Raw genomic sequence first — 11,644 nt, 5'->3', positions numbered from 1 at the left:
CTCCGTTCATTGTGACGACCTTACGCCACCTTACAGGGGGCGGCCGTAAGCCAGCACGGTACCACTCTACTGGGCGATGTTTCGCTGCATCAACAATCTCCCGATCATCCGCGTAGTACTTCCCGCGGAGTGTATACTTCATTGGGCCAAACAGATGGAAGTCCGAAGGTGCGAGATCCTGTCTGTAAGATGGATGAATAAGAACAGCCCAATAACATATTGTGAGCTCCTCTCCTGTGCGCGGACGTGTGTAACGCCTTGCGTTGTCATCGAGAAGGGAAGTTCGTTTGCAAGCTGGTGGCGACGAACACGCTGAAACCGTTCCTTCAAAATAATTAGGACAGCAGAGTACACTTCCGAGTGGATCGTTGCACCATGAGACACCCCTTCAGATGCCCATAAGGCCGTTTCCGTGACTTCAATGGCTGAGGCTGACGGCTTTGAACTTCATCTTCTGAAGAGAGATGGTGTTGCACCACTCCATGGATTGCTGTTTTGTTTCTGGTTCGAACTGATGAACCCTTGTTTCATCTCCCGTGACGATGTTCGACAAAAAATTGTCACGATCAACTCGTAACACGCAAGCGATTCCGCACAGTTGGTCCTTCGTTTCTCTTTATGGTCTTCTGTTGGCCAGCGATGAACCCATCTCGCACATACATTTGAGAACCCCAACGGGTGTACGACTCGTAACACCGGAAATGCATATCCTCCTATTTCCATCTATTGTACTATGAATTTGTTTTCCTTATTTTTGTTAACTGAATATATGACATTTCTGTGTCTTCACATATTGTAATTGTTTTACTATTTGTATATATATATATATATATATATATATATATATATATATATATACATTTATGTCGATGTATAATTGGTTTGTTTCGTAAATATTATTTGTATTTTTACGCTGGGTCTTGCCTAGGGAAAACTGCTATCGAACGATTACATCGATAGGTCGTGTGAAGAATCAAAGTGTGTAGGACCTTTGGTAGTGTTAACTCTGCCGCGTGGAGCGCGGGCAGAGCAGAGAGGGAGTCTGGCTAGAGTAGCGAGTGGAGCAGGTGTGTTGTGTGAAGCTCCCGCGAGTTGCTGCGCTTTCGGGGTTGGGCAGCATGTAATTGCACTCGACTCGCGATGATAGTTTCTGACATGGTGTCGCGGATGGGAAGCACTAGCTGGCGCACATCAAGAGCCCGTTTCGCCTGGTGACCGTGTCGAGAAGAAGGCGCGCCAACATCCAGCTTCTGCAACAGCGACGGCCGACAATGAGTGACTGTCGCCAACTCCTCGATCGACGGCTTCAAACCTTCAATCAACCAACAAGGGAGACTGGAAGCACGTAAAGTTTTAGAACTGTATGGCAGACCTCAGCTTTTAAAACTGTTCAAATCACAAAATTACAGCAACGTAGCATGAACCCTTGTTGCTCATAGTCCCAATTGCATTACCAAGCAGGGTCCCTTCCTTTTCCGGAATAAACCCGAGTGTCGTTGAAATTCAGACGCCAGCATTAAAGTAACATCATTTCACTGCTTTAATTTCAAAGTTCAGTTAAGGTATTCATAGCTGGCTACAATATTCAGATTACACAAGCACAAATTAAGAGTGCGAGTTTTGTTACCGTATTTTAGCTTACCTGTGACTGCAGTTCAGCTTGGTAAGTACTAAATTTTACTATTGTTAATTGTTCAGAATCATTTAATTCAAGTTCAAAGTTAAATCTCCTATTTCTAAATTGCGTAGATTCAAGTAGCTTTTGAAATGATTGTTGAGGTAGTCCAAGACTAACCGTATTTTACTGAATTTCGATGTGCTTCAGAAAGAAAGCTCACTATTAACTTCAGTCACTAAATTAACTTTCGATTTTCCTGTTTTATTAATTCTTTTGCTAAATTAAGTCAGAGTGTAGCGAAATTTATTACTTCTGACAAACTTTCAGTTTTCACACTACACGTGTCAACCTTCAGTTGCCACACTTCTAGTGCTAATTATATGTGTAATAATCTTTCTTTTTCAGTTACTATAGTAATTGTCCTTAGGACTGGCGATCGTAATTTCCCCCAAATCTCAAATATCTAATTACCGCTAGTTAATTGTTAACGTAACGGCCGCACATTTACTTTCTTTATTAACTTTACACCTATTTCAAAATTAATTTCCACCAGTTTCATTAGCATTTTTCCTTTCATTTAGATGTAACCCTTTCCTCCCTCTTTGCCGACAGATTAACTTCGGTGACGATTGCTTTTCCCAAATTTCCATTAGGTACACGCGGTTTAATTTTTCACTGTCATTAAGGTCGATAAGTGAGGGGGAGGTTACAGACTGTGTCAGTACTACCAAAAGAGACGTGCAGTTGAGGAGCGAGGTGTTTGCTTGTGGTCCGTCGATGACCTCGAATGAACGTGTCCGCCCGTTCCAACATCGCAGGAGTCACAGATGTGTGCGGCCGTCAGAAATCTGGAGAAGGTAGAAGTTTGCGCGACCTTGTTGCCATGGTAACAGGTGTCTCGCACAACGACTCACCGTGCTTTTGTTCACTGACAGTTCTCCGTGAACAATCCTCAAGCCCCTATGATTGTCTGTGATGCTGTGGTTTTCCGCCGAAAGAAAGCCAATGAGAGCTCTCTACTGGGAATGCACCTCCGCTACGGGCGCCATTTTGAAGGCTACGTACGAATATAGAGCAGCCACCCAACGGGACTTCATGAAACTATAATGGCTGAAGTGGGAATATTCCATGATGTTCGACAACAAATTACGCATTTTTTCAACCAAGACTGGCCGAGAAAAAAAAAATGGTTGCATTACCTATTGAACGCCCTCGTATATGAAACACCGACACTTGTAAAAATTCTATGAGTGCTTGCTGAAGGACTGTGATCCGTCAACTGAATGATGCCTTCTACTTCATTCACACTCTGTTCATTTGCACCCTTCAGATGAAGTATGACCTGATGGGTATGATCCATTCTCACGCAGTCACAAGTAAACACTTTTTAATTCGGTACTCTTTGCTTAGAATATCATCTACCGTGTTCTCTACGAGCAACAACAACCTCTGCATTGCAAAAGCTGTACAGTAACAACTTATCAGCATGGTAAGCACTTGTAAACACGTGCGGCATCCTTAATGATGAAAAGCAGAATTTACCAAAAAGTCGGAATCACAATGACAGTTGAAAAATTCAGTTATGTAAAACCAAGCACATCTTTACAACTTTACTTTAAACCAATAATGACACTCGATAAATCCAAAGCAACTTGTAACACCACAGCTCTTATGCTGTATGGATTTATTTATTTTTTTTTTTTGCTTTATTTAATGTTACATTGTTGATCGTCTGTAAATGTGTTTGAATCGATAACATAAAATTGTGTACTCTTTCCTTTGTTAAACCTTTGATGTCGTGATTTGATTCTATGCAAAGTAGTGTATCTGCAATTTATATTCTTTGTCCCATTTGGAGGGAACAAAACTTACTGTATATGATTGTAATTTTGTGTGAATAATTTTTTGTAGAGATGTCAATATGTGTAAATGTTTTGTTTTATTTAATGTATCTGTTTGCTGTTATGTAAACTGCTGACCTTCACTTAGGGTTCTTAGTTAATTTGTATGTAAAAGGTGTAGTGGTTCCCCTCGGGAACGGAACCGTGTAGCGCGCGCAAATTGTGGTTGGCCTAGAGGGAAAAGGTGGAACAGTTAGTCAGTCGGGGACGAGCCAGCAGTCGGAGACGAGCTACGAGTCCGTGCACTACCATTATAAAGGTGCATATTGTGCTGATTCAGAGAGAGGCTTTTCCTGCTTCTTTCCAAGGCCTCAGATGGATGGATAAATAGCTGGAACTATTCTGGAGTTTGTATCTATCATCGCCACCAAGAAATGACAGATTCCAGCAGTTCCGCCTACAATTCCACCTACCAACATGTAGTTGCCACCACATTGCGCAATCATTGCAACGTAATACTATAATGATGTACAGTGAAGGATCAGCTTAATGGACATGCTACTGTGCTGAAATATAAGGTAATTTGTATCTGAATTTATGTACCTACCTTGATTTTTCTCCTCATCATAACACCTATCAGGTTCCTCTCCGTTTGAGCTAAAGTGATATCCGAGTGTCCTTACTAAAAGAAATTAAAGCCTAGAGTTTTGCTAATTAATGCCTCTTGAACTTAGTAAAAAGAAAGTTAAAGTTAATGTGGCAATAGAGTGAGTTAAAGTAAAGGTTATTTGCTCCAAACAATTTTTCCTGTTAAAACTGCTATTTAAAGTGCTGTTGCTAACTTCAGTATTAAAAGTTCTTAAGACTGAGGCTTATAAGGCAAATGATTACATTATTGTCTGTAGAAAATTCTAAAAGATGAGTCAGTTTCTTGCAATTTGGTCAGTATTGTGTTTCGCTGTGGTAAAAGTGAGAAAGCTGCAGTTGTGAAACATTAAATATTCATGTTTGCTAAGTGTTTGTGTATCTTGTGTATTAGAAGTGCATGTTAATACTAATGTTATAAAGACCATTCACTTTATGTAAGCCTGAAAGTAATAGGGTGTTTCGGTATCTCTTATTATTTTGCAAATAGTTTGTGCTGATCCAGTTGTTAGCTTCAATCTTAAAACATATGTGTGTCAGAGTTCATTGCACTCGCGTGTGGCTAAGTCTAGGTTGTGTTTGTCCGTTATAGTTACTTATACCTACTTTCATAAACGAGAACGTTAATCTTTCTCTTGCCTAATTAGGCTGGCGACCGTTTCCGTTATTCTATAAACAGCATAGATAAGCAAAATTCCATTTGTTACTGTTCAAATATTAACGTAATTCTGACTTTCATTTCTGATAAGCCACCTCCGTTAGGAACAACACGGTCAACATAACAAAATTCCTCTCAGAGGGTAACACTGCTCTGTTACTTTATACCATAATTGCTATAACAAAATATTTCTGTTTTGCAAACTGCCTCCAGCTTCGAGGTTAAGGTATAGCAGTAGCAGACAAGAGTGTTATAAACTGGAGTAACAAACACGAGACATGAAAACTTATCTATCTAATCAGTTGTATCTCTCCTACCCATAAAATGTAGACACATGTTATACGCAATTTTTTATTAGAATTAAACCGTGATGTACGAATGGCGTTAATTTCCTGCCTGACGTTGGGTGCTTATTTGTTACATACGAATTGCTTCATAGAGTTGTATGCCTGTTCCGATATGCTGTAATTGTGCCGGACAACGATGCAAATGTGTACCGTACGCTTCGCGGAGGTAAAAAACCCGGTACTAATCTGACATCTGATTTCAAGAGTCTTTTGCATCTTGCAAACCAAGCTGAGTTTAATAAGATCGGTGATTGCCGAATCCGTGTTGATGCCTTGACCATAGATTTTTGGTCGCCAAATACGCCATATCGTACTATACGCCATATAAAATGAGACCACACTTCTACAATGTACTAATGTCAGTGAGACAGAAACTGCCTGCATCATCGTTGTTCCAGCATACTACGATTAGGCGTTATAGAGAGAGCGGTCGCTTTTTCCACATATACGATACAAATTGTGTATTTCCATCGCGACTTGAAATGAATTTCAATTCCTCACAGATTTGTTTCATTTTAGCTCATTTGTGGCAGTCGAAACTTAGGACTGTCTTGTGGTTTCCTCGGTGGAGTAATTTCAGAAGACAAAATTTTTAGCATTGCAGCATTTATCTTATCATCTTCCGTTCCGTATTGTGTCATGATCAACGATCATCTCGGCCGATGGCTTTGTTCCGTTGACTGTTACGTACAACGTTTTAGAGTATATTATACGTGGGCTGGCCGGAGTGGCCGAGCCGTTCTAGGAGCTACAGTCTGGAACGGCGCGACCGCTACGGTCGCAGGATCGAATCCTGCCTCGGGCATGGATGTGTGTGATGTCCTTAGGTTAGTTAGGTTTAAGTAGCTCTAAGTTCTAGGGGACTGATGACGACAGATGTTAAATCCCATAGTGCTCAGAGCCATTTGAACCATATTAAACGTGACAGATACGATACGGCTTTTAAAGTCACTGAATGCTTTTCGCTTAGCTACCACCATGCTTGTTTGACTTCTTTCTGACTTTCTACTGAAATAAATTTCTAATACTGTTGTTAAACTGTTGTGAGTGTGCCATCCCTCACTATTTTTCTCTGTATATGTTTCACGCACTTATTGTCAAGTGTTTTTTGCTTCGTCAGTGTCCTCTTTCTGAAAGCTGTGTGTCTGTTTTTCGCTGCTCAGCTAATTCCTAATCATTTTAAACGACCCCTTAGAAAAATTATAAATTACAATGTTGATAAACCTCTTACGTCATTTGATTTTCAAACAGCGGAGCAGAACTAAACGTACTCAGACATTTCTCTCTTGACTTATTCTGATCAACACTAAACTGACACACAATATTTTTAGCGCAACGCAATCTTTCAATAATCCCTACAAAAGAATGGCCCAGACTAACAATAACCTACACTTTTCATTAATCACTTACCTCACAAAAATCTTCGTTACTGGAACTACTGCAATACAGCGAGCGCCAATACTGCCAGCTAAATAAAAGATTCTAACTACTGAAGGCACTAACTACTGATAGCCATAGTTAGCAAATGAATGATTTTAATAGAGAACAAACAATGTATTTACCTTAATAATATTCAAAAGTTATTATATATATATATATATATATATATCAGTTCATGATATACAGTATTACACATTTACTCTTTCTGATGGACACACGTCCAGATCGTCCGCTCTCAAAATTCCGCCATCTCTCCCCCCACATCCACCACTGCTGGCGGCTCACCTCCAACTGCGCAACGCTACGTGCTGTTAACAGCCAACTGCCCAACACTACAATAGCAAATATTCCAACAATGCAAAGCAGCCACAGACTTCACACAGCACAGTCAGTGATTTTCATATAGAGCGCTACGTGGCGTTACCATCATAAAAACCTAAACAGCCTACTTACACATTCTATCGCCATCCTTGTTGGTCAGAAATAGTTTCCTACTTATTTTAACTCTTTGTTCAACACGAGTGATCAACAATGCAAGAATACCTTTTTCGTTCCTTATTTGTATCTCTTCTTGAAATACGAAGTTCGATCACATTGTAACGTTGTTGCTTTACTTTCGTATGTAAGCGGTGCTGATAGGCAATAAAAGCGGGTTAAAAGCTGTGAGCTGTCTGGGGAAGTTAACCTTGCATTACTGCGCAACTGTTTCACCAGGTATCCAGTCTAGCTTACCAAATTCCCAACCAATTATAATCTTTTAATAGTCATACGACAACCGGTGACATGCATATATAAAAAAGAGAATTTAAATAAGATGAAATAAATCAGTTTATATTTGGAAATTTATTTTAACATTGATCATTGAAATTTCAGCATGTTAAACGTGAGTCATAACTAAGCTGGTGCCTTATTTAGGACTGTGAAAATGTGAGTTTGTAATCTTACGGAACACATCAAATATGGAGCCAAGATTGGGAGACTGCATACAACACTGCATTCATAATATAACACACGAAGAACGTTGAAACATATGCAAGAGGAAATTAACCACAACCAACCGATTCAATTTTCACCCAAAGAAGTTACATTCGTAGCACACTCCTGTCCGTCATGTAATTACCACACACTGGTATACTAAATTCATACTAACTCTCTGTGAAATCTTCCCGAAAAGAATAGCTGCGGGCTACTTTGATGATTACACCACATGCTTCACGTGGTCAACTTGGTTTACACAAAGAGTGTAACTCCACAATAATTTTGATAATTAAAATAAATTAGATCGAAAAGCAATTTACAAAAGAAAAAACCTCGAACTGGTTACTATCGTCTTACTATTAACCTGATGGGTCAAACAATTGGTACTGGTCACACAAAGTACACCCCACGTGGGTTGAACATAAAGAAAAGTTGCTGTATTGAAAAATATTGTCAAGACGAGACGTTATAATCTCACGCACATTCGCAATTAAGATTGATGATGCTAGTTAGACAAACTGCCAATTGGCTTCTGTCTCGGGTTCTTCGGCCGACGTTCATCTAATGATTTTTCTGACGTTTCGCCAGCACGAGTGGCTGGCATTGTCAAAGCTTCACCCTCCATTGCCGGTTGTGAACTGAACCGGCAATGGAGGGTGAAGCTTTGACAATGCCAGCCACTCGTGCTGGCGAAACGTCAGAAAAATCATTAGATGAACGTCGGCCGAAGAACCCGAGACAGAAGCCAATTGGCAGTTTGTCAACAAGTGGCCACGAAAGCCTTAACAATTTTGTATGCTAGTTAGAGTTACTGATCAACACGTGGTTCCACTTTACTCATAAAGTAGTGACAAAGCAACTACCGGAATATATTCTGAACTTCACACTCGAATTACACTGCGTTGCAATTTAAGATAACATTAGATATTATAGATCCAAACCTGAAATAAAGGTGATTAAATTTTCAGTTAGGCTGATCTCAACAAATCCATTGTCCTACGGACTTAGCAGACACGCGCTTAGCCGGAGATCGTACGACTTCAGACGCTCGCCACGGACAGACTGCCATGGTCCCTTCCTGAGGTGTGGCTCACAAACACAAACGGAAGTGGCCAGAGGGGCAGCTTCCTATACCAACATGACAAGGGACGGACAGGACCATACTAAGAATAGAAACCTCTCTGCTTTTAGAAAGCGTAGCTACCTGTTCCGAAGTTGGTCCTACTGTTCTCTAGCAGACAGGCTTGTCTGCTACCCTCAAGCATGCAACTAGAAATACGTATGCTCATTCATCCACTCACACAGAAGGGAAGGGGGATGACAGTATCTTATCATATACAGTATATAAAAGAAAGCGGATGTAGGTTCCATATGAGACTGTGTGACATGAATTACATATAAACTGTGTTTTAAAGTGTAGTAGTGTGACAGATCGTTCTTGTTTATGTGCAAAAGTAACACGTTCCACTACTCAGTCTCCTCCCAGATAGTCAGAAACACCACAGTAAATTTAGAAGAGGAATTTATGCCGTAACTGACAACAGATTTAAGAAATTAACATGAAAGGAATCCAACAGAGGCCTTTCAACATCTGATGACAGCAGATCTAATAAGTTTCGCTTGTGAGTGACCAACCAGATGGTTACATCTACCAACTTCAAATGAGAGCAGAATGGCGAATGCAAGTAGTAAGTCAATACAGTAATGGAGATGAGCGTTTGGCGTCATTGGCCGGGAGGCCCCTTGCGGTGCAGGTCTCATTACAGTCGACGCCATATTGGGCGACCTGCTCGCCGGATGGGGATGAAATGATGATGAAGACAACACAAAACCCAGTCCCTGAGCGGAGAAAATCTCCGACCCAGCCGGGAATCGAATCCGGCCCCGTAGAACGACAATCCGTCACGCTGACCACTCAGCTATCGGGACGGACAATACAGTAATTAAATACAAGTACACAAACTGGTAATGGCTGCAGTATGTAACACACCTGACAACACTTCGAAAATCACTTCCTCCCGATGTTCTCAATTTAATTGGAGGCATTGGTCAGGGCTTCTTGGAAAGTATATACGACGGTAGTATCTGTTCCCGAAAGAACAGTTACCGTGGATGACCATGCAGCTTTGCTAGAAATGAAATGATAATTAAATGGACACCCTAGCTGCAAACAGGCGTTGATGTACTTCATTGGGGACATGTTGAAATTGTGTGCCCCGACCGGGACTCGAACCCGGGATCTCCTGCTTACATGGCAGACGCTCTATCCATCTGAGCCACTGACGACGCAGATGAATAGCGCGAGTGGGCAAATGTCTATAAGGTACATTGTTGTTGTTGTTGTTGTGGTCTTCAGTCCTGAGACTGGTTTGATGCAGCTCTCCATGCTACTCTATCCTGTGCAAGCTTCTTCATCTCCCAGTACCTACTGCAACCTACATCCTTCTGAATCTGCTTAGTGTATTCATCTCTTGGTCTCCCCCTACGATTTTTACCCTCCACGCTGCCCTCCAATACTAAATTGGTGATCCCTTGATGCCTCAGAACATGTCCTACCAACCGATCCCTTCTTCTGGTCAAGTTGTGCCACAAACTTCTCTTCTCCCCAATCCTATTCAGTACTTCCTCATTAGTTATGTGATCTACCCATCTAATCTTCAGCATTCTTTTGTAGCACCACATTTCGAAAACTTCTATTCTCTTCTTGTCCAAATTATTTACCGTCAATGTTTCACTTCCATACATGGCTACACTCCATACAAATACTTTCAGAAATGACTTCCTGACACTTAAATCTATACTCGATGTTAACAAATTTCTCTTCTTCAGACACGCTTTCCTTGCCGTCGCCAGTGTACATTTTATATCCTCTCTACTTCGACCATCATCAGTTATTTTGCTCCCCAAATAGCAAAACTCCTTTACTACTGTAAGTGTCTCATTTCCTAATCTAATACCCTCAACATCACCCGACTTATTTCGACTACATTCCATTATCCTCGTTTTGTTTTTGTTGATGTTCATCTTATATCCTCCCTTCAAGACACTGTCCATTCCGTTCAACTGCTCTTCCAAGTCCTTTGCTGTCCCTGACAGAATTACAATGTCATCGGCGAACCTCAAAGTTTTTATTTCTTCTCCATGGATTTTAATACCTACTCCGAATTTTTCTTTTGTTTCCTTTACTGCTTGCTCAATATACAGATTGAATAACATCGGGGAGAGGCTACAACCCTGTCTCACTCCCTTCCCAACCACTGCTTCCCTTTCATGCCCCTCCACTCTTATAACTGCCATCTGGTTTCTGTACAAATTGTAAATAGCCTTTCGCTCCCTGTATTTTACCCCTGCCACCTTTAGAATTTGAAAGAGAGTATTCCAGTCAACATTGTCAAAAGCTTTCTCTAAGTCTACAAATGCTAGAAACGTAGGTTTGCCTTTCCTTAATCTTTCTTCTAAGATAAGTCGTAAGGTCAGTATTGCCTCACGTGTTCCAACATTTCTACGGAATCCAAACTGATCTTCCCCGAGGTCGGCTTCTACTAGTTTTTCCATTCGCCTGTAAAGAATTCGTGTTAGTATTTTGCAGCTGTGGCTTATTAAACTGATTGTTCGGTACATTACATATGTAGAATTGTGGACAGCTGGGAATGTGGATCTCACGGGGAGCGTGCAAGGGACAAGTCCCTGCAGACGCACTATCCTCGTTGCCGCGGTGGCTCAGATGGATAGAGTGTCTGCCATGTAAGCAGGAGATCCCGGGTTCGAGTCCCGGTCGGGGCACGTATTTTCAACAGGTCCCCAATGAAGTACATGAACGTCTGTTTGCAGCTAGGGTGTCCATTTAATTATCATTTCACTTCTTGGAAAGGCTTCCACAACACAGGCAAGCTGTTTACTTTCCTCCCGTCAGTATGATAGAGCACGCGACAGCTTTCGCTGTTGCGATCCTGTATAGATAGCTGCGCGTAGTGGTCGCGAGGTTCGAGGCGCCATGCCACGGATTGCGCGGCCCCTTCCGTGGGAGGTTCCAGTCCCCCCTCGGGCATATATGGGTGTGTGGTCCTTAGGTAAGTTAGTTTATGTAGTGTGTAAGTCTAGGGACCGATAACCTCAG

General features: G+C 41.4%; 1 non-coding gene across 1 annotated transcript; it reads left to right on the top strand.

Annotated features, from left to right (window-relative positions):
* The first annotated feature begins 11,236 nt into the window (after positions 1–11,236).
* Trnat-ugu (transfer RNA threonine (anticodon UGU)) lies at positions 11,237–11,310 on the top strand. Its single transcript has one exon. It is a non-coding gene; the product is annotated as a tRNA-Thr (tRNA).
* Positions 11,311–11,644: the final 334 nt, after the last annotated feature.

The sequence above is a fragment of the Schistocerca cancellata genome, chromosome 3, assembly GCF_023864275.1.
Source record: "Schistocerca cancellata isolate TAMUIC-IGC-003103 chromosome 3, iqSchCanc2.1, whole genome shotgun sequence".
NCBI lineage: Eukaryota > Metazoa > Arthropoda > Insecta > Orthoptera > Acrididae > Schistocerca > Schistocerca cancellata.
The sequence above is the reverse complement of the archived record's forward strand: the minus strand, read 5'-3'. Positions and strand labels throughout refer to the sequence as shown.